We start from the raw sequence: 20,436 nt of genomic DNA on the forward strand, positions 1-20,436 counted from the left end.
CATTACTCCTGGGAAAACCATAGCTTTGATTAGACGGACCTTTGTCGGCAAGGTGATGTCTCTGCTTCTTACTATGCTGTCTAGGTTTGCCATAGCTTTCCTCCCAAGGACCAAGCGTCTTTTAATTTCATGGCTACAGTCACTGCCTGCGGTGATCTTGGAGCCCAAGAAAATAAAATCTGTCACTGCTTCCATTTCTTCCCCTTCTATATGCCAGGAAGTGATGGGGCCAGATGTCATGATCTTAGTTTTTTTAATGTTGAGTTTCAAACCAGCTTTTGCACTCTCCTCTTTCACCCTCAACAAGAGGCTCTTTAGATCCTCTTCGCTTTCTGCCATTAGGGTGGTATCGTCTGCATATCGGAGGTTGTTGATAATTCTCCCAGCAATCTTAATTCCGACCTGTGATTCATCCAACCCGGCGTTTCTCATGATGTACTCTGCATATAAGTTAAATAAGCAGGGTGACAATATGCAGCCTTGTCGTACTCCTTTCCCAATTTTGAACCAATCGGTTGTTCCATGTCTGGTTCTTACTGTTGCTTCTTGACCCTCATACAGGTTTCTCAGGAGACAGGTAAGGTGGTCTGGTACTCCCATCACTTTCAGAATTTGCCACAGTTTGTTGTGATCCACACAATCAAAGGCTTTAGCGTAGTCAATGAAGCAGAAATAGACGTTTTTCTGGAATTCTCTTGCTTTCTCCATGATGCAGCGAATGTTGACGATTTGATTTCTAGTTCCTCTGCCTCTTTGAAACCCAGCTTGTACTTCCGGTAGTTCTCGGTTCGCATACTGCTGAAACCTAGCTTGTAGGATTTTGAGCATCACCTTGCTGGCATGTGAAATGAGCACAATTGTGCGGTAGTTTGTACTAAATAAATAAAATATAAATAAATAATATCAGAGGCGGCATGCCTATGTACACCAATTGTTGGGGAACATGAGCAGGGGGATGCTGTTGCGCTCATGTCCTGCTTGTGGATTTCCCACAGGCATCTGGTTGGCTACTGTGTGAATGGAATGCTGGACTAGATGGACCCTTGGCCTGATCCAGCATGGCTTTTCTTATGTTCTTGTGAGGACTGCATAAATAGCAAGCACTTCCCACACATTACCTTCGAAAACTTGAACCCTAGTTGAGCCCATGTGATTAAGGGAAAGAAGAACCCTTTTGCAGTCTTCCCACTTTAATGAAAGCATAGTTGCACTTGAGTATTTGCTGGCATTATTAGATTTTATGTGCCAAAATATTTTTAAAACCTAATTTTTGTGCTTTGGGGGCATCAGCAGATTCCTCTAGGTTTATGGGGAAGCTTATTTTTCCTACTTAATACTTTGCATAGTTGTCCATGCATGTTTTAAGGGGTGGGAAGGGGATTCGTTTTCTTTGGAAGCAACAGGAATGAGCACTGCTGGAGGCTGAACACTCAGTGTGATTGCTCAATCTGGTAGGGCAAATCCTGTGTTTTTGTGATGTAGATATGTACAGTTCACTTTTTCCAGTCTTACACGTTAGAGTAAATGTGCTTAATAGGGCCTTTTCTCTGGCCCTACTCCTATGTCTTTAACAGCCATCTGACATGCAGAAATAAAACATCTGATGCTTTTCCCACCACATCCCTATACTAGAACCTGTTTCACTCAGGCTGCTTTTAAGGGTGCTGGAGTCAAGCAGGGCTTTGTGTTTGCCAAACTGCAGGCATGGGAGGAGGGCAGCTGACAGTATTTGAGGACGAATGGGAAGGAGCACTTCTGGCTTCCTCATCTCCCATTTGGTCAGGGTGTTTACTGGCAACCCTCGAAGAAGGGCCAGCAAATAAACTGACAGCCCTTATCTGTAATATGGATCAAAATTAAGGCAATTCTGATTTTCTAATACTCTCCAAAAGCAGTCTGTTTTTCTTTACTATAGTTTATATTTAAGTTTGTTTGTTTGTTTGTTTGTTTATTTCATTTCTATACCACCCAATAGCTGAAGCTCTCTGGTGAATGTTCAATTGTGGACTCTTTTGGCTTTTGAGGGCAGCTGAAATAAGCCTCCAAATATTTATTTATTTATTTATTTTATTTATTGCATTTATACCCCGCCTTTCTTCCTCTTGCAAAGAACCCAAGGCGGCTTACATGATCCCCCTCCTCTCCATTTTATCCTCACAACAACAACCCTGTGAGGTGGGTTGGGCTAAGAGTGTGTGACTGGCCCAAAGTCACCCAGTGAGCTTCCATGGCCGAGTGGGGACTAGAACCCGGATCTCCCAGCTCCCAGTCCAACACTCTTGCCACTACACCTTACTTCTTTCATATTGGTTCACTAGTGTTTGCACACACATTCACTGCCCAAATTGATCTTCCCTTCCTGGAAACAGTGGTCATATGGCCAAACAGAGGCAGAGGAGAGCTAGGCTCTAGGTGAGAGGCCTACCTTTTTTAGGTTCTCCACTCCTCAGAAAAAGAGTGGAACCTAGGAGGGATGGTCAGACCTAGGAGGGATACATAAGGGCTTAGTTAAACTCACATAATTGTTGGAGCAAGTTGATTATTTGGATCTGTCTGTGGTCTTGTGATTCTGATCAGCTACCTGAATACATCATGCTCTTGCCTCATAGGCTGCTGGTCATGGTCGGGTTGGGATGACTGGGGAGGTGCACCTGTCAGGAGAAGCTCCCTGAATGTGTAGCTAAACGTTTTGCCTCCTTTCAACTCTCCCCCCCCCAGTCCCTCACACACATAATAAATGAAAAGGGAGGCTCACCTTATATAAAATGTTTCCCGTGGTTCATCTTAGCTCAGTTTCTAATTAGCATAGTTAGTGGGTGATACGTTTCTATTGTACACAATAGATTCACAGAAATGTGTTGTGGGAAACTATGGCTGGCCACAGCTGTCCTGTGTATGTTTCTGTTATATACCTATGGGAAAGAAAAAACGTGTAGCCATCACATACATTACAGGGTAGAGTTGAATATACATGGAGAGAACGATTCTATGGCCCTTAGACAGCATCTGAAGGGCCATAGAATAGTTCATATTCCTAGATCCAAGGTCAGAGATAGTGCTCTAACCTCAGAGAAGGGAATCAGAGCTCCGACACCCCCCTTCCACCTCCCCGCTGACGTGGAAGGAACCGCGCTGGCTGCCTCTCCGACGCTGGGAAAGCAACCTTGGAGAGGGTGGAGAGGGGGCATTTTTGTGGGCGGGGAGGGGAGGAGACTGGAGAGGCCAGGATATGAGCTATGTGGATAGGGAGACATTTTTCTCCCTCTCTCAAAATACTAAAACTGGGGTCATCCTATGAAGCTGATTGGTGAGGGATTCAGGACAGATAAATGGAAGCACTTCTTCACACAGTGCATAGTTAAACTATGGAATTCGCTACTCCAGGATGTAGTGATGGCCACCAATTTAGATAGCTTTAAAAGGGGGTTGGACAAATTCCTGGAGGAAAAGGCTACCAATGGCTACTAGTCTTGATGGCTATGTGCTACCTCCAGTAGGCAGTGAGCCTATGTACACCAGTTGCTGGGGAACATGGGTGGGAGGGTGCTGTTACACTCATGCCCTGCTTGTGGATTCCTGGTCGACAGCTAGTTGGCCACTGTGTGAATAGACTGCTGGACTAGATGGACCCTTGGCCTGATCCAGCATGGCTCTTCTTATGTTCTTATGTTCTCTCCAGCCTCCTTCCCTCACCTTCCAAGACGCTTTTGCTAGATGTGCAAAAAGGCCCATCTAGTGAGAATGCAGGATGGGAGGACCAGGAAGTGAAGATCACCTCTGGCGCTCTTCCCACCCTGGATAGGATGACCATAAGCCTCTGAGTTTAGAGGCTTACGATCATCACAATAGGATTGCACCCGAAGTTGTTAATGTGTACTTGCTTCTACTGTAATATGCGAAGTGGCTTTTGCAGAACTGTCGTTATATTATTTCATAAGCACTGGTTCTTACTTGGGTGACGCATCTTCAAATGATGTCTCCAGGGCAACTGTGGTCCAGGAAGAGTATTTCACAGAAGATGAACACCAAGCAGTATGGGAGGGAAGAGGTAAGGATTATATATAGGATACTCTGAGTCAGTGCAAAAACACAGTGGGTGCATGGGCCTAGCTGGTCAAATATCTTTTGGGATCAGTTTGAGGCTATGTGTGGGTTACACAGATCATTCCTTTACTTTTCCAGTGGAACAAACGGAAAATACAGTAGAAATAAAAAGGATCCTTATAGTAATTCTTTCTTCTTCTGTTTCAAGGGCTTTTCCATAACAAGGAACAATAAGGCCATAACGATACAGGCATATACTCATATTCCATTTAAGATACAAGATTTGTTCTTATACAACGTTAAATGAGCTTTCCAGTTTAGCTTTAAAATAATCCCGGTGCTTTAGATAATACTTTGCTTCACCCTGTTTCATATTTTTCCAAATCTATAAATCAGTTTTGAAAAAGTGTTCCATATCTGGCACCACTGGCTTAGTTGACAAATGCAAATCTTAAATTCTAAACAGCTGATCTTTGTACATTCCTGCCATTCTGAAGACAAGGGGAAAGTTTTTAAAAATGTTTAATATCTTGTGAGTCCTGATACTGGGAGGGTGCTTCCAGGTGGAGGCCTCCTACTGCTACCAAACAAATGGTATTGTGCAGCTATTCTGTCTTTTCCTCTGTAACAGATTTTTTTTTTCTGGTAAGGAAAATGATGGAAGAAGTAGTGTGAAAAGCATGGGAGGGTTATAAATAGAAGACAGTGACATCTGGACCCCTTGTAAAACTCTGTGAAGAAGACAGGGCAATTGCACAATAAAAGCTTCCTCTGGAAGTAGTAAAAGAGCTAAATAATCTTTGGAGTGAAAGGGGCTAAGATGCTTAGAAGCTCCTTGGATAATACACCTAAAACTGTTTAGTAAGTCAAGAGTCAGGTAGGTGGCAGATCATAAGCTATTCTCCTGTGATCATACTCTCAACACACTGTAATTCTCTCATCATAGAACTTCATTTGGAGTCAGCTGTAGTCTTGCAATGCAAATACCAAATATCTGCTCTAAAATATGATTACTGATGTAGAGGAAATTATTGTAGTTGATGCATAGGGTAGGGTAAATTCCTTGTGTGAACATGTTTGTATAAGGTTGCTTCTTTTTTTATCTGACAGGTCTCCTATGCCTTTAAGAGAACCATGAGAGGCAAAATCTCAATGGGTGAAGCTTTTTCACACATGAAGAGACAGTGATAAAGAAGCAACACCTACTGAACTTCTGTCTGTCATGCCATACTAAGGCACAGGACTGCTGATAGAATAAAATGTGGCAAATAGATGCCTGTAGAAGGACAATGGGATACTTTGAAGGGAAACTATGTGAGAACTCACAAAACAAATTGTTTTAACTATCTGACTCAGTTAAGAGTCTAACATATTTTTCCATATGGAATGCATGTGAGATAACCCATCCCTCTATCTTCTCAATGTTAGGTTAGTGCAACATTCTCCTTACTATCTAGTACCATCCTTAGTAAGCTGCTGCAACATTTTTTTAAATGTTAAACATTTTTAAATACTCAGCAAGTTGAGAATGGGTAATGGAAATGGTCCAATGTGTAGGATTGACATACAAACAGGAGCTCAGCATGCCACAAGTACATGCTTGTATCATGTTAACCTGTGTGCTGGGCCTAGAGTTGCTATCTTCTTCTGGATAGACTCTCTGCCATTAACAGCTGCTCAACAGGCAGAAGTTCTGCAGCAGAATATTTAACAGGTGTGCTTTCGCTGCTGCTGAACTGAAAGGAATGCTTCACCTCATGGATTTCTGACCATCATGAGCTCAGATGGTCAGTAGACAAGTTGATTTGGGAACAGAAATATGGGCAGTCATGGATGAGGTCATACTCCCTATGAAAGAAAGGTTCGCAGTCTAGGTGGCCGTAGACCTGTCATTGCATTTGGGTATCCAGGTGGCTGCTGTGGCTAGGAGTGCCTTTGCTCAGCTTCATGACTGATGTGTCAGTTGCATCCCTGTCTGAAGAATGCAGCTCTGGCCACAGTGACACATACTTTATTCACATCCAGATTAGATTACTGTAGGGCGTCCTTTGTACATGCTATGTAGCGCTTCCTTTGATCAATTTCTAGAAACTGATGCAGCAGCCAGATTCTGGAAACAAATAGGAATCCAGTGCAGATGAAACAGGATTGATGTAATAAGATTCTAATAGTGAGTGTCAATAGTTATGTAGAAGAGGGAATTTTGACAGCTGCAGCTTCTCATGTAGTGGTGAGAAATGAAATTCCTCTCTTCTACACAATTATTATTGGCACTAGAGCCATGGACTCTTTTGCATCTTGTTGTTCCAGACACTGAAGCCTTATCAGAAAAAGGGTTGACCGCTCTATATTTTACCAAAGTGGCCTATTGTTGGCTATTTGTAAAAGGATCAAATCTTATCCTTTCTTCTAGTCTGTTCAGTCCTTAGTCTTAGTTCACTCCCTGGAATTTCTAAATACCAATTGTTATGTGTTTTAGTTATATTCCTCAGGCAGCTCAGAAAAGGTCTTGCTTTTAACTTACCTAGAAGGAAAACAAGTGGAGCTTGTGTGAATACATTATTTTGTATGAAAATGTAGTCACTCTTTCTCTGATTTTGACCACAATATAAATCAGTGTAGAAAACAGTGTAGATTTTGGCATTCAAGTCATGTTGGTTTTGAATGATGAACACATACTGGGGTTGGGAATTACAAAAGCTGCTTGTGTGGTAAATGGTTTTTTTCTCCTCAGTGCATCTCAAAGAATGCCTGAGCTTTCTCATGTCCTACATTCTGTATTATGCCGCTTGGCATGAATAACTGGGATTTCCCACTGAGCAGAAAAACCTTAGCAATACTTATTCATTGCTAAGATGGCTTTAGTGAATGTCATATATATTGAGCTTTTCAACACAAGGCATTTATTGTGCATTCGTCATTCCTTACTCACAGTTGTTTACAGGTTCTTGAGATGACATTGTGACCCTCCAGTTTCACTTCTGTTTTTTTAAAAGCACTTTCATGGAGGGTTTTAGAGTGGGGAAAATGGAGAGCTTTTCTACACGAGGCTGTGAATTCAAAAGTTATCTACTTTTGGTTTTGTCGCAGAATTGAGACCTGAGCTTGACACAAACACCTTTTCCTTTCCTGCTTTTCTGCTACATAACATCTAGGTGGCACTATGCTATAGCAGAATAACACAATTACACAAATAGGAAAATACATTTTCTTTCACTTACATACTCCATTTTCCTTGTTTAAAACAAACTGGGAAAGCACTCTTAAAAAACAAACAGAAGCAAAACTGGAGGTCATGATATCATCTAAAGAACCCATAAAGAACCTTGAATAAGAATGACGAGTGCACTATATAAATGCCTCGTGCAGAAAAGCTCAAAGTTCTATTTACGAAAGCAAAAGAAAACACATTTTCCTACTTGTTTAATTGCATTATTCCACTATAGTATAGCACCACCTAGAAGTTATGCAGCAGAAAAGCAGGAAAGGAAAAGCTCTTTGTGTCGAGTTCACATCTCAATTCTGTGACGAAACTGAAAGTAGATAGAGCGGACTAACAGCCTGGTATAAAAAGTGCATTATAGCACTTCTGTTTCTTGATCATACTGAAGTTCAAGGTAGCTAGATATAGAGTTTCTACACAAGTAGGGATGTCAGAGGATTCCGCCACGGACCTTAGTGAGGCCAAATGCCAGTGCATTCAGCCCCCTGAAATCCATGGTGGAACAAAGCCCCACCACCCCGCGAAAGGCGCGCGAAATGGAGCACTTAGCTGGCGCCATTCGTGCTGCTTTGCAAATGGCGGCCGCATCTGCAGCCGCCATTCGCTTCCCCATTTTTGCCGTGATAGGCTACGTAAATACTTACGTAGCCTATCATGGCCAACTTAGGGATGCCATTTGTGTCCCTGTGGAGGCTGTGATAGGCTACATAAATATTTACATAGCCTATCACGGCAAAAAACAGGAACGCAAATGGCAGCCACCGTAGCTGCCGCCATTTGTGTCTGCAGGCTCTGCACGCCTGCGAATGCACCCAGCTGGTGGCTCCGCGGCATTGCCGCAGAGCGGAGCCACCACAGAGTGGAGCTGGCCAGGTTAGGATTTTGGGGGGAGGGGCGGAGTGCCTCCCCCCCACTGCGAATCACCCCTTCGAAAAGGTAAGTGACTTTCGCACATCCCTATACACAAAGAAGGAAGTCCATGGCCTCAGGTTACTGCAGGGAGTATATAGTCTACTTCCTCTAGTGCCAGGATCCTACCATGCCCGGCACAGTTGCTGGGATAATCCCTGCCTCACCACCAAGCTTGAGAGGAGGCCTGGGGCTTATACTTGTAATATTGTGCTTCGAATATGCTAGGAATGTCTCACAAGCACAGCACAACTGTAGGGGCAATATCCAAGCTCAAGGGGAGGGCCAGGGCTTCTCCTTTTTGCACTCATCGCACTCAATGGGTAAGACATTTGCCATGGCAGGTGAACTTACGGACACCTGATAGCACTTATACAAGATTTGTACTTTCATCTCTTTTTAAAGTGGCTTTTTGGGGGAGCTAGTGTAGTAGCTATACATATGCCCTGTGAATCAGGAAGTCATTAGTCAAATTTCACCTCAGCCATGCAGTGTTTACACCAGCGATTTACTCCAACCTGGCTGCGTGTGGAGGTCGCATGGGTTACATGATGTCATGGCCATCCAGCACCTGCCCCGGAGTTTATGGTGGAAAAAACCAGTTCTTCTGAGACTGGTTATAGTCTGACTTTTCCTCTTTACTTCAGCTCGGTCACTGTCCTGTTGGGGTGTGTTCCATCACCCGCACTTGCTTCGGTATCATAGTCCTGCCCATGGAGCATGTAGCCCTGCCCATAGGGGTGTGTCGCTCACTGCCCTTGACTTCACTGACCCAACCCCTTATCTCTCTGTTTTCCAGAAGTTTCCCCACCATTTTGGAGCAAGATACCAAGTGACCAACTTGTAAAAAAAAATTGAATACAAGTGCCACATCATAAGTGCATATAAAATGTTCTTTTGCTGGGGAGCTAGTACTTCCAGCACAGCCTGCAAATCTAGTTCATCTCAGGTAAGCCACCGCTTGCCCAGAGCTGGAGTTTCCTCCTCTTGGGGAGGATGCATGGGTCATATTCCTTTGTGGCCCTTATACCATAGGAATGATACCACAAAGATCCTAAGCCCTTTTCCCCATTGCATTCTAAGGTGCTGAAGTGCTATTTCGCTTTAGCGACCTATCGCACACGTGAAAAATCACTTAAGGGCAGTCTTGCATGTTTGGAATAGAACTAGATGGCCGTGATTCCACCCCTATACAATGGTAGGTTTTAGTGAGATTTTGCCTATATGCAGCTCCGGTTCTGGAGCTAAAAGTACACTTTGTTCTGCTGCTGTTAAAGCGCCTCTGCGTGTCTTCTGGATACAGTATTTGCGCCTTAAACTTATCCAGAGTTAAAAAAAGTCCAGTTAAGTTCAGATGGGGTACAGGCCCTCATGAGCAGTACTTCCTGTGCCTTTAGGACATACAGAGAAATGGAGTCACCACTGTTGACCCCCCCGCCCCAATCCTACAGCACTTGCATTCTAGCGGTTTCTTACTAGAATACAAAGGAAGAGTGTGGGAAATTCCTGTCTTCGGGAGATTCCCAGAAATCATTGAGCCTCCCCGGTGCCCGCAGTCCAGTTGGGTTTATGACTCTGTCAGTACAACTTCTTTCTACGTTAGGGCTGCTGTGAGGAGCACATGACCGTGGCAGAGTCTTCAAGCAAGGGGCATGAGATGTCATGGAGGTATCAGGAGGTGATGGATCTACTGGACATTTTGGGGGAACAGAAGGTCCAGGAGCAGCTTCTTATGAGCAGATGAATCAGATTCTTATGAGCAGATAGCCCACCAAATGTCCCTCCAGGGCCACAGACACAGCACGGTGGAGTGCAGAACAAAGACCAAAGTGCTGTGTCTGGAATACAGAAGGGTGGTTACACACAACTCCCACTCTAGGAATGATGCAGCAACCTACCCCTTCTTTAAGGAGCTCCTTAGCATCCTTAGGCCCAGTATACCATACTGGGTATGGTATACCCAGTATACCCAGTATGGCATACCCAGTATACCATACAGCCCAGGGGTGTCTGCAGGAGCATCACCATTCGCTGCATGCCAGCTGCTCCGGCTGCTTCTCTTATTATTATTATTATTATTATTATTATTATTATTATTATTATTATTTATTTTATTTATTTATTTCATTTCATTTCATTTCTATACTGCCCAATAGCCGAAGCTCTCTGGCCCCAGTAGCCGAAGAATTGGAGAAGCTCTTCACGCATGACCTCCAGACTGTTAATGTGGAGGAATACCTTGCCCCGGCTGAAGAACAAATGGGGGATCACTCCTCTCAAGCATTTCTCCAGCGCCCCAGCCCCACCCCCTCTGTAAGCCTGCCAGTCCTCATTTCTCTCTTGCCTTACATGCAGGAATAGCAGACTCTGGAGAGGGTGAGACTTGGCCTGAGGGTGAGACTTGCCGTTCGCGCTGACTTGCAAATGGTGGCCGCGTCCGCCATTCGCTTCATCACTATAGCCGTGATAGGCTACGTAAATACTTACGTAGCCTATCACGGCTAATGCAGGGATGCCATTTGCATCCCTGCAGAAGCTGTGATAGGCTGCATAAGTATTTACGTAGCCTATCACGGCAAAAAAAAGGGAATGCAAATGGCAGCGGCTACTGTGGCCGCCATTTGCATTCCCTTTTTTTTTTGCCGTGATAGCCTATGTAAATATTTACGTAGGTTATTATGGCAAAAGAGGGGGCACAAATGGCATAATGGCCGCCATTTGAGTCCCCCCCCTTTTTTTTGCCGTGATAGGCTACGTAAATATTTACGTAGCCTATCACGGCAAAATACAGGGACGCAAATGGCGGTGGCTACGGCAGCCACCATTTGTGTCCCTGTGCAGGCTTCCCAGTAGCCGGATGTCCGGCTGTGGGTGGCCCCGGCCGGTGGCTCTGCAGAATCTCCATGGAGCGGAGCCAGCCAGAGAGAATTTCGGCGGGAGGGATGGAGTGCCTCCCCCCACCACGAATGTCAGCCTTCGAAAAGGTAAGTGACTTTCGTACATCCCTACCCTGCAATAAGGCTAGCAATGGCCAGGAATCGGAGGCCTGGATGGTCTTCCTCACTTGACATGGATCGGCTGCCACGGCACACCTCTGCGGAGAACACCCTGATGCTCCATTTACTGGAGTGCAAAAGAGAGAGCAGCAGCAGATGAGGAGGAGGATTGGAAGAGGAGCCAACGTGCACTCCAGGCATCAATAGACAGGCAGACAGAACTGCTTGAGACGCTGGTGGGAGCACTAGTGGGGGAGCTGTGGAAAGGTGGCACTAGCCGTGTTCAGCCTAACACCAAGAAAATGACCCCTGACCTGAGATTTGAGGTGGAGGAGGATGAAGCCTCTCTCACCATTCCTTCCCATGCTGTCCTGCCACCCCACTGTCTCACAGTGGCTGCACAACAGCAGGCACACACACCCAAGAAGGTCCCGCTGTCCCACCAGAAGGAGCCCCACCAGCTGAGGAAAGCTAGCCACGCTGTCGGTTTGCCGCCTGGGAAGGCACTTTCCAAACCACCCCAGGCCGTGCTCCCATTCCTACCCTGGCTGCAGCCTTACTACCTTGCCAGGGCACTCCCCACCCACCCACCATAGGCCAAGCACCCACTTCCAGCCATGCTGATGGCTCACCTGCCAGGAAGGTGCTCCCACATACACACCAGGGCAATCCTCAACTTTCATCTGGGATGCTGCCTTACCCCCAGGGAAGGACCCTCCCCCCATCAGCCCAAGGGCCAGCACCCCACAAAGGAGGGAGATAGATGGAGCACTCAGGCTGAAGCAGACGATGCGACCCCTGACCTGTGTTTTGAGGTAGAGGAGGAAGAACCCTTCTCACTCAGCCCGGCTTCACCTGATCTCCAGCCAACACTCCCATCTGCCTGGCCCCTCAGCTGCTGGACCCCCCTCAGCATGCATCCAGCCGCAGGAAGGCCACTCTTTAGAGAGAACAGCATGGGTGAGGAAGCCAAAGAAGTTCTCACCGTAGCCACCCTCCACTGTCCCGTCCTGGCCTGCAGCAAAAAATACATGGGGAGACAGAAAGAAGTTTAAGAATATTGTTTTATTCCTATTTGAAATCAACAAAGTCTTAAAAATTTGACATCAAAGGTTGGACAGAGGCAGCTGGTTCTGGGGGAGGGGGGCAGGGTTGAGATCTTTAGGGGCGGGGGTGGTGGGTGGGTTGGGTGGAAGGTAGAGGGGAGGGTATAGAAACCTTGTAATTTGGAGAAAATGGGGGGAGGGGCTATATACATTGGGATGTGTGATTAAATAATTTGGAATTATATACGGGGGGGCACATCAATGGCCCAGTGGCGGAGGCAGGATGGCAGGCCGTACTCTGCTGCTCCTCCATTCCTCATGCCAGGGCCACCACCCGCCCTGCCACATTGGTCACTAGGGAGAAAGAGACTACTGCGCCCAGGTAGCCCTCCCGGCCATATTGCACCGCTGGCTGGGGCCCCCCTCCTTGACTGTCGAATGGGTGTTCCTGCGCAGGAAAGGGTGGCAACGAAGGTGGTGGCAGCGGCGGCACCGCATACTGTTCTTGGGCCCATTCTTCTGCAGCATGCGGATGGGCTGGTCCTGTGAGGGGGGAGACAGCAGAAAGTCAGGACGAGTTTCCTGAGTTTGGGCTGTCAGATGGGGATTCCAGGGAAAGCACGGAGTTTAATCACCCAAAGACTTGCCCTGAATCAGAGGCTTCCTCCTCCTCAGCTCCTGCTGCTGCTGCTCAGCGTGGGCTGGGGAAGGAAGAGCATGTAAAATCAGCTACCATAAGTGTTCTGTCAATGCATCCAGGGACAAAACAGGTGCTGACCATCTCCCCCCGTCCCCACCCCTTGCACTCCACATCCTCTCAGGGCTTTCTTTTGTTGCTGTCCCAATTGCTGGCGTGGGCTGGTGGCCTACTATTACAGCTAGGAGAGGCGGACATCTCCTAGCTAATGGCCCTCTTTGCAGTTGCACCCCTTTCTGCTCAGACCACCCCCATGACCTGCCAGATTAATTTCTTATCCCTTAAGTCACAACTGTTGGCATTAATAGAACCTACTAGAAGAACCCCTAGTTAGTTCCAGGGCATAGTCTGAAGGCAAATTAGAAAGCCCCCTTTTTTAAGCCAAGCAGGTCTGGGCTGCACAGGGGTGGGACAGAAATGTCAGAAAGCAGTAATCAGTATGGAAAGATGCACTCACCTTGTGGCCTCTGCACACGGGCATCGCCCAAAGCTCGAGGAGGTCCCTGAATTAGGGGGGCCAGGCAGTGAGGGGTGGAGATTCCCCACACAGCTCCAGGCCTGGTAGAAGGCTCCCCTCCGTGCTTCAAACTTTGAGCAGCATTGCAGGGCGTGCCCAGAAGTGGCCATCTCCTGGGCAATCTGCCTATAGAGGTGGGTGGTTTGCAGGCAGGTGCTTGGCACGAGCCTGCAAATCCATCTGCTGTGCTGAATGAGTCTCGGGAGACAGCACTCTTCTGGGCTTATCCAATACACCCCCTGTTCTGGGGAGCCATCTTGCCCTGGAGCTGTATGGCACGACCCCTGACTTTCCCAGGGCATGACCCCTGACTGCCCGGATACGCTGGGACAGAGGGTCACTGTAGCACGTCTATCATTTAAAGTCTTAAAGGAACACTGTACTTTCTGCCCTGCTAAAGAAATACATGGTAAGAACACCAGCATACTGAGCAGAGGGCAATGCAAGCTGCAGTCCAGGCAGGCTGCGCCCACCCCACCCACTGAGCCCTAACCCACCAGTAAGCCCAAGCTGCCATTCCCCCCCCCCTCTCCTGACAGACCCAAATGCATTTTTCAAGGACGCTCTGTGTGCCGGTAGTAAGGGCTTTGTTGACTGGTATTGGCTTGAACTTACTGAAAGGACCGATATTTGTAGGGGAGAACCAGCAGGTTGACAGAGGGGCGATGGGGAGGGCACAGAACTCCACAGCCAGTTGGTGAGTACAACTCTCACCAGCTCCCCTGCCTCAGTGTGCTGGGCATGCTGAGGCTCAGCACCCAACGCGGCCATCTCAGTTTCCACTCTCTCCTCAACATCTGTGAGAATTGCATGCCCCTTACTCTCGCAGATGTTGTGGAGAATAATACAGGAGGCAATGGCTGGTGTTATGTTCTCCTCTGCGATCACCAGCCTTGCAGTGAGGCACCCCGAAGCAGCTCTTGAGCCTTCCAAATGCCCTCTCCACCACCTTCACTGCCCGCTCCTGGCAGTAGTTGAAATGTCCCTTGCGCGGTCCAGATGTCCTCCATAGGGTTTCATGAGCCATCTCTGGATTGGGTAGGCACTATCAGCCACTATCAGGGGTGGCACCTCAACCCCACTAATGGTGGTGGCGGGGTCCCCAGGAGCAAAGACGCCAGCATCCATTGTTTCAAAGAGGGCGGAGTTGCAGAACACGAAGGCGTCGTGGTTCTTTCCACTTCACCCCACCTCAATGTCAATGGAGTGTCTGGTGTGGTCTGTTGCGCATGGAGGAGGATGGAGTAGAACGCCTTCCAGTTTATGAAGTCATTGCCCTGCCATGTTGGGGAAATGATTGGCATGTGACAGCCATCCAGGGCCGCAATCGTCGGAGGGAACTCCAACTTTCCAAATCCTTCCATATCTGAAATGGAGGATGTCCATCAACTCTCTGTTGGAAGAAGTGCTTGGCTCCCTGCCCTAGGTGGCCCCCCAACCAGAGGTGGGCCCCCTCCCACCCATCATCCCCAGCTCCCTGCCCATAGACTGCCCTCTTACCCAGACTTTGCCTTTCCCTAAACCCATCATCCACAGGTCACCCAGCCCAAGGCAGCACCCTTATCCAGTGTTTGGCTCACCCCACCCAGCATTCCTAACCAGCATCCTCTGCCCCCCTACCCAGATGTAGGCCCTGCACCCATCATCCCTGCCCCCCCGCCCCTGGGTTGCACTGTTACCCAGAGGTTGGCTGTCCCTACACCCATCATCCACACTCCACCCTCCACGTGCCCACTCCCTTATGCAGTGTTTGGCTCCCCCCACTCAGCATCCCCACGCAGCATCCCCAGCCTACCTTGGCTACATTCCCAAGCCTAACTGTCCATCTCAGCAGCAGGTGCTCGATGGCCAGGCAAACTGCAGTCACAATTTTGCAGGCAGTTGCTCTGCCCACTCCGAACTGATGAGCTGCTTCCCTGTACACACGCCGATTTGCCAGGCGCCATATGCAGATTGCCATGCGTTTCACAGTTGGGATTGTCTCCCTCATAGCTGTGCTTTCCCTTTCCAGTGCTGGCCAGAGGACCTCCACTATTTTGAAGCGGGTCCCCCGGATCATCCGGAAATCTGCAATCCACTGCTCATCACCCCACATTTGGAGGACAAAGTTCTCCCACCAATCCTGAGTGGTCGGGTAACGACACCAATAGGGCTTAACGCGCCTGCTCATGCTGAATGCAGCAGGCTTCACCTTCCAGTAGAACCAGCGGCGGGATGCTGTGCTGCTCCTCCTACCCCTGAGCTTCTTGATGGATGACACTCACTTCTGCATGAGCTGCAGAAGGGAGGCCATTACCCTAGGGTTTGCCAGCAAGAAGCAGGTCACGGAGATGCACATCTTCAGGCATTGAGGCTCTATAAATGGCTTCTCTGTACGCCATCCTGAAGTTGCCACACATTTGCTTACAACCAGAAGCTGCATGTGTAGGAGAGGGGGAGATGATACTGGAGGGAGCAGTCCAGCAGAGATGAAGAGATGCACACATAGGCACCCCTGACATACAAGTGCAGTATCCCTCCAACCTGGGTATCCGTATGAAGTTGCCAGTCAACACCACTGAAGGCTGCAGATACATACATGTGTAAAAGTGAATCAGGAGCTCATTGACAGCACAGTAGAAAACAGGGACAGCAGAAACCACAGCACCTCCCAACCCCCGGAGCCCTTAGGAAACCATCGCATACACAGAGTGGTGCAGGACCAGCGTTGGAGGAGAGGGGGAACAAGGAAATTCGCAAGAACAGCTTCCTGTGGATTCGTTAATGTGCAATTGCACTTTAAAGCCTCCTTTAAGAAAAAATGGAGAGGCTTAAAAGGCGGAGAAGATGCTGGATGCAGCCTGGTAACTGGAGTGGAATTCCTTCCCCACCCGGGGAGGAATGGAAAGGGTTGCAGAACTTGTTAAGAGCAAGTGCGCCTTAATGGTTTCACCCCTCTTCATTAATGCGCAACTGTGCTTTAAAACCCACTTTAAGAAAAAAAGAAAGGGCTTGGAAGGCGGCGAGGACACTGGTCAGAGCGGGACACTGGAGTGGAGCAGAAGGGGGCAAGGAGGGGGGACTAAGCAAGAGGAGGAGGTGGGAACATGGATGAGCTAATCAGACCCAACCCAGACTCCTCCCAGCCATCAAGAAAATAATCCGATTAGAGCTCCATGGAAACAGCACAGAGCTCCAGGCAACAATAGTGATAAGCTGGGAGTTTGAGCACTGTGGAAACTGGAAACGGAGCAGATGCAATTGGGGAAACACCGCAACAAAGTTGCAATCCAGGTGAAGTCATTAGCATGGAAACACACCCATGAACTCTCTAGATAAGCCTTAGGCAAGCCACCATTGTCTCAGCCTCAGCCTCCTATTAGTAATATTATTACTAATAGTAATATTAGTAATAAATACTAACCTATCTTACTGCAAAGATGACTGAGCTACTGAACAGTCAAAATGTGCTATGAGTCTAGTTGTTGTTTTCTTAATTCTTGATGTAAGCCCTATGGAAGCTTCTAAATAGAACCAGAATGGTGGGTATATATGTTTGCAATAAAATTAATATACACGCTAAGAAGAAATATTAAAGTGAACAGTAAACATATGACTTAAGAATTGCTTTGCAGAATCAGGGCAAGTTCTATCTAGGGCAGCTTTTTATTTCCTATTTATTTATTTATTTCATTTCTATACCGCCCAATAGCCGAAGCTCCCAATAGCAATCAATAATAGAATTGGAATGGACCTCAAACATAATCAAGTCCAACTCATTGCTAGGGTTCTGTATGCCTCTAGAACCTCACCAGCAGGGTGTTAAGGTGATGGTCATCCCCTGTTGTTTGGCACCAGCATCTGGTATTCAGAGGTATACTGCTTCTGAACATGGAGGCTCCACTTGGCTATCATGGCTAAATAATCACATTAAGACAAATATATACTAAGACCAGCACAAGTATGAATTCCTGCTATGCATAGTTTCTGATCTGTAAACAGGGCAAACAGAAGCTTAGTAGGTGCATTTAGTTCCAGTGATCACGGCCAGCTTCATAGCTATTATTCCAGGAACTGCTATTCCCCAGCATAATTTCCAGGGATGAAACCGCATTGTTGGCAAATGGGAATTTACACCGTTTGCCACGTTATTTCCAGACATAATGCATACTTAAGTTCGATCCACAGCCTGGTTAAATTGTTGGATTTTTAAAAGTTGATATCTCTGTCTTGTTGAAATCAGCCCTGTGCTGGGTTGCCAAGCCAGTTAGGAAGGAACTGGGCAATGCCAAAAAAGGCTTTACACCTGTGCAGCAGGATGGAGGGTGGGAGAAAGAAGTAACCACAACACAAGCAGTGCAGAAGTATAAACTCTATTCCACAGGCTTTGGCATAAGCGTTTGGAGCTGAGCATGAATGCAACCAGTTGATCCCTCCCTGACTTATCTACACTTTCCTCTCAGTATATAAGAGCAGATTTTTTCACTGATATTGGCATAAGTCTAATTGGGAATTTATAATGAAGAATGGGAGACCCAAAAGCAAACCAATATTATTTGTTGTGTCATCCTCTTGATCCATTTCTTTAAGAAACTGAACAATATACTGTAATAGTACTAATTTATTCTTATTAGGATATTGACAGTGCAATTCTATACTTGCTTGTGAGGCTTGCATAAATGCACCATCCTATCAAATGCACCTTTAAATGGTTCTCACTAAGTCCAATACGATGTACATGCAAGTGAATATGTTTAGAACTGCAGCCTTCAGGGAATTTTCATAGAAAGTGTCTTTGAACTCTTATTACATTATTTGTGTGTGAACATGTGAATACTGTTAAAGCAGGTTAGAAAGTACCAAATACACATTTTAGTTTGTGTAGGTTTTGTATTAGGATTACAGATAGAGAAAAAGGGAAATGCAGTTTTAGTGTCATACAAGAAAATAGAACAACAATTACATCTGTCAGTAATTTCTTTGGAAGTTGTATTGTCACAGTAAAATGACTGAACAGTTGAAGACTTGAGGCAGAACCCCTGGAAATTCTCCAGTGTGAACTTCATGAAATAAATGGGACCCATGCAAGAGCTTGGTAGTGTAAAGAGCATATTAGTTGTTCAAAAATTGTTTTTCTCTGTTCTAGCATGGGTGATCCGTGTGCAGAAAAAATTTAATTGCTCACTAAGTTTGATTTTCCCCATATTCATAGAAACCTCCTGCATCCTGGACCTGCAACATAATGCTCCTGCATGATGCTAAACAGATTAGTGCTGTCACCAAATCTGATGGCACTGATAATCTGCATGTGTACTCTACTCATCCCAACAAATGATCTGAGAGAGGTCACAATTACCTTAAAAAGAAAGGGCTGATAATAAAAGTAATCTGAAAAGAACAGGACATTCCGGGCACTTGGCCCACAACAGTTTGAAAAGATGTCCAGGTTGAGGCCATAATGTAGAAAGGCCCTATGTCTGTCTGCTTACCTAGACTCAATACTTTCCAGGACTACTAGCTTTTGTCCACACACCACAAGTTTGATATAAGCCAAGCCTGCAAGTATCTTGCTTTATTTTGTGCAATAGGGAAGAAGGGGGAGCATGTGTATCTTGGGAAGAGAAAGAATTTTTATCCATAGATGTGTGGGCAGAGAACACCCACCTTGAAATTTTGAGACATAACTTTTCCAAAAACAAATGTTTGAAACACTTTTAAAAACACAGTATTTTTCAGCGAGCAAGACTTAAATAATTTCCAGAGCGCTGAGTCACTTGGCCATCTTGGGGATTCTCCCTATCATACCTTGTCCATCCTGGGCCAGTATTAAAGCTGAAACAAATATGCTGAAGAATGACATGTGCATTCCTACATTTTACATATCTTGATATTTTGAACATATCTAGCAGCCTCAAATCCAAAAAAAGAGATGGCTTCTTTCCACTTCTATAGATGTACCTTCTGTTATAATGTTGTCATGATGGGATTAACAGACAGAACTATTTCAGTTTTTTGTCACATGAAGCTGCCTTATAGTGAGTTGGCTAGGATCCACCACTGTCTACCCTGACACTGGCAGCAGCTCTCCAACCTCTCAAGTAGAGGTCTTTCCCAGCTCTGTTACCTGGGATCCTTTAGGTAGAGGGGCCAAAGACTGACCATGCAAATCATGTCCTCTATCTAAATAAGTTAGATCCCTGTTCTTCCTTGGCCAGGAAAATTGTGGAATTTGACCTCCTAGTTACAAATATAGTAAGAATCATGTCAGGCATAAACTTTTAAATCTTAAGTAACTGGGGCATCAGAGCTATCCAAACCTTGCTCTTTGACAAATATGGTCACCGAATAGAAGTCTTGAGCCATTTCAGATATGGACACATTAGGTAAAGGAGACTCTGGAAGCATAGGAGGTGAATCTAACAATTTCCTCTGTGTGGTGGTTTGTTGACATGTGAGCAAGCCCCTGCCCCATGGTATGTATAATATGACATGGGTGGATGCATGTCTACCTGTACGTGCCATATGCCCAGTTTCTGTGATTTCTTGTTTTTTAGATGGAAGGATCATGGGGATTTAGTGTATCATCCATACAGAAATATTCACATATGCCAATATCACATGTAAGAGCCATATGGTAGTAGTGGCATGCAGTAATTTCCTTGCTGTATATAGGACATTTCTGGATTCACCAATGTGTGAATGCTGCTTGAGCATTTTATATGATGTGTGCAGATTTTGCTATTGAGTTCTTCTATTTGCAATAGTTTGAGCCTTAGTATCAGGCAGGCTAGTGATAGAATATATAATCGTAATAAACTAGAATGACTGATAATTAAACTCCTCATGCATCTTTCTATTTTTTGCCTTGGAAATGACAGGTGACAGACTGTATCAGTTACAAAGAACAGCTCATGATTGGGTGCATAGCGGAACTATTATGTTCCCCCACCCCTGAAGATTCTGGGCCTCACATCTGGCCCTAGTATGGAGTGAAGTGTGCTCTCGCCATACTTCTGCTTAAACTA

General features: G+C 46.2%; 1 protein-coding gene across 14 annotated transcripts in view; it reads left to right on the forward strand.

Annotated features, from left to right (window-relative positions):
- LOC146352003 (uncharacterized) overlaps positions 1-20,436 on the forward strand; it is a 260,443-nt gene that overhangs the window by 50,418 nt on the left and 189,589 nt on the right. For 2 of the 14 annotated variants that reach the window (XR_014787546.1, XR_014787554.1), the window contains exons 4-6: positions 3,984-4,048; positions 8,976-9,125; positions 10,333-10,489. The exons of 9 other annotated variants lie outside the window; for them this stretch is intronic. The gene's annotated coding sequence lies outside the window, so the exon portion shown is untranslated. Of the gene's footprint in view, positions 1-3,983; positions 4,049-5,154; positions 6,667-8,975; positions 9,126-10,332; positions 10,490-20,436 lie in introns of those variants that run through there. 3 more of the 14 variants (XR_014787556.1, XR_014787555.1, XR_014787557.1) reach the window with 3 other exon arrangements.

Source organism: Heloderma suspectum, chromosome 2 (genome assembly GCF_057233095.1).
Source record: "Heloderma suspectum isolate Gila_16-S chromosome 2, 16-S_ref, whole genome shotgun sequence".
Classification (NCBI taxonomy): domain Eukaryota; kingdom Metazoa; phylum Chordata; class Lepidosauria; order Squamata; family Helodermatidae; genus Heloderma; species Heloderma suspectum.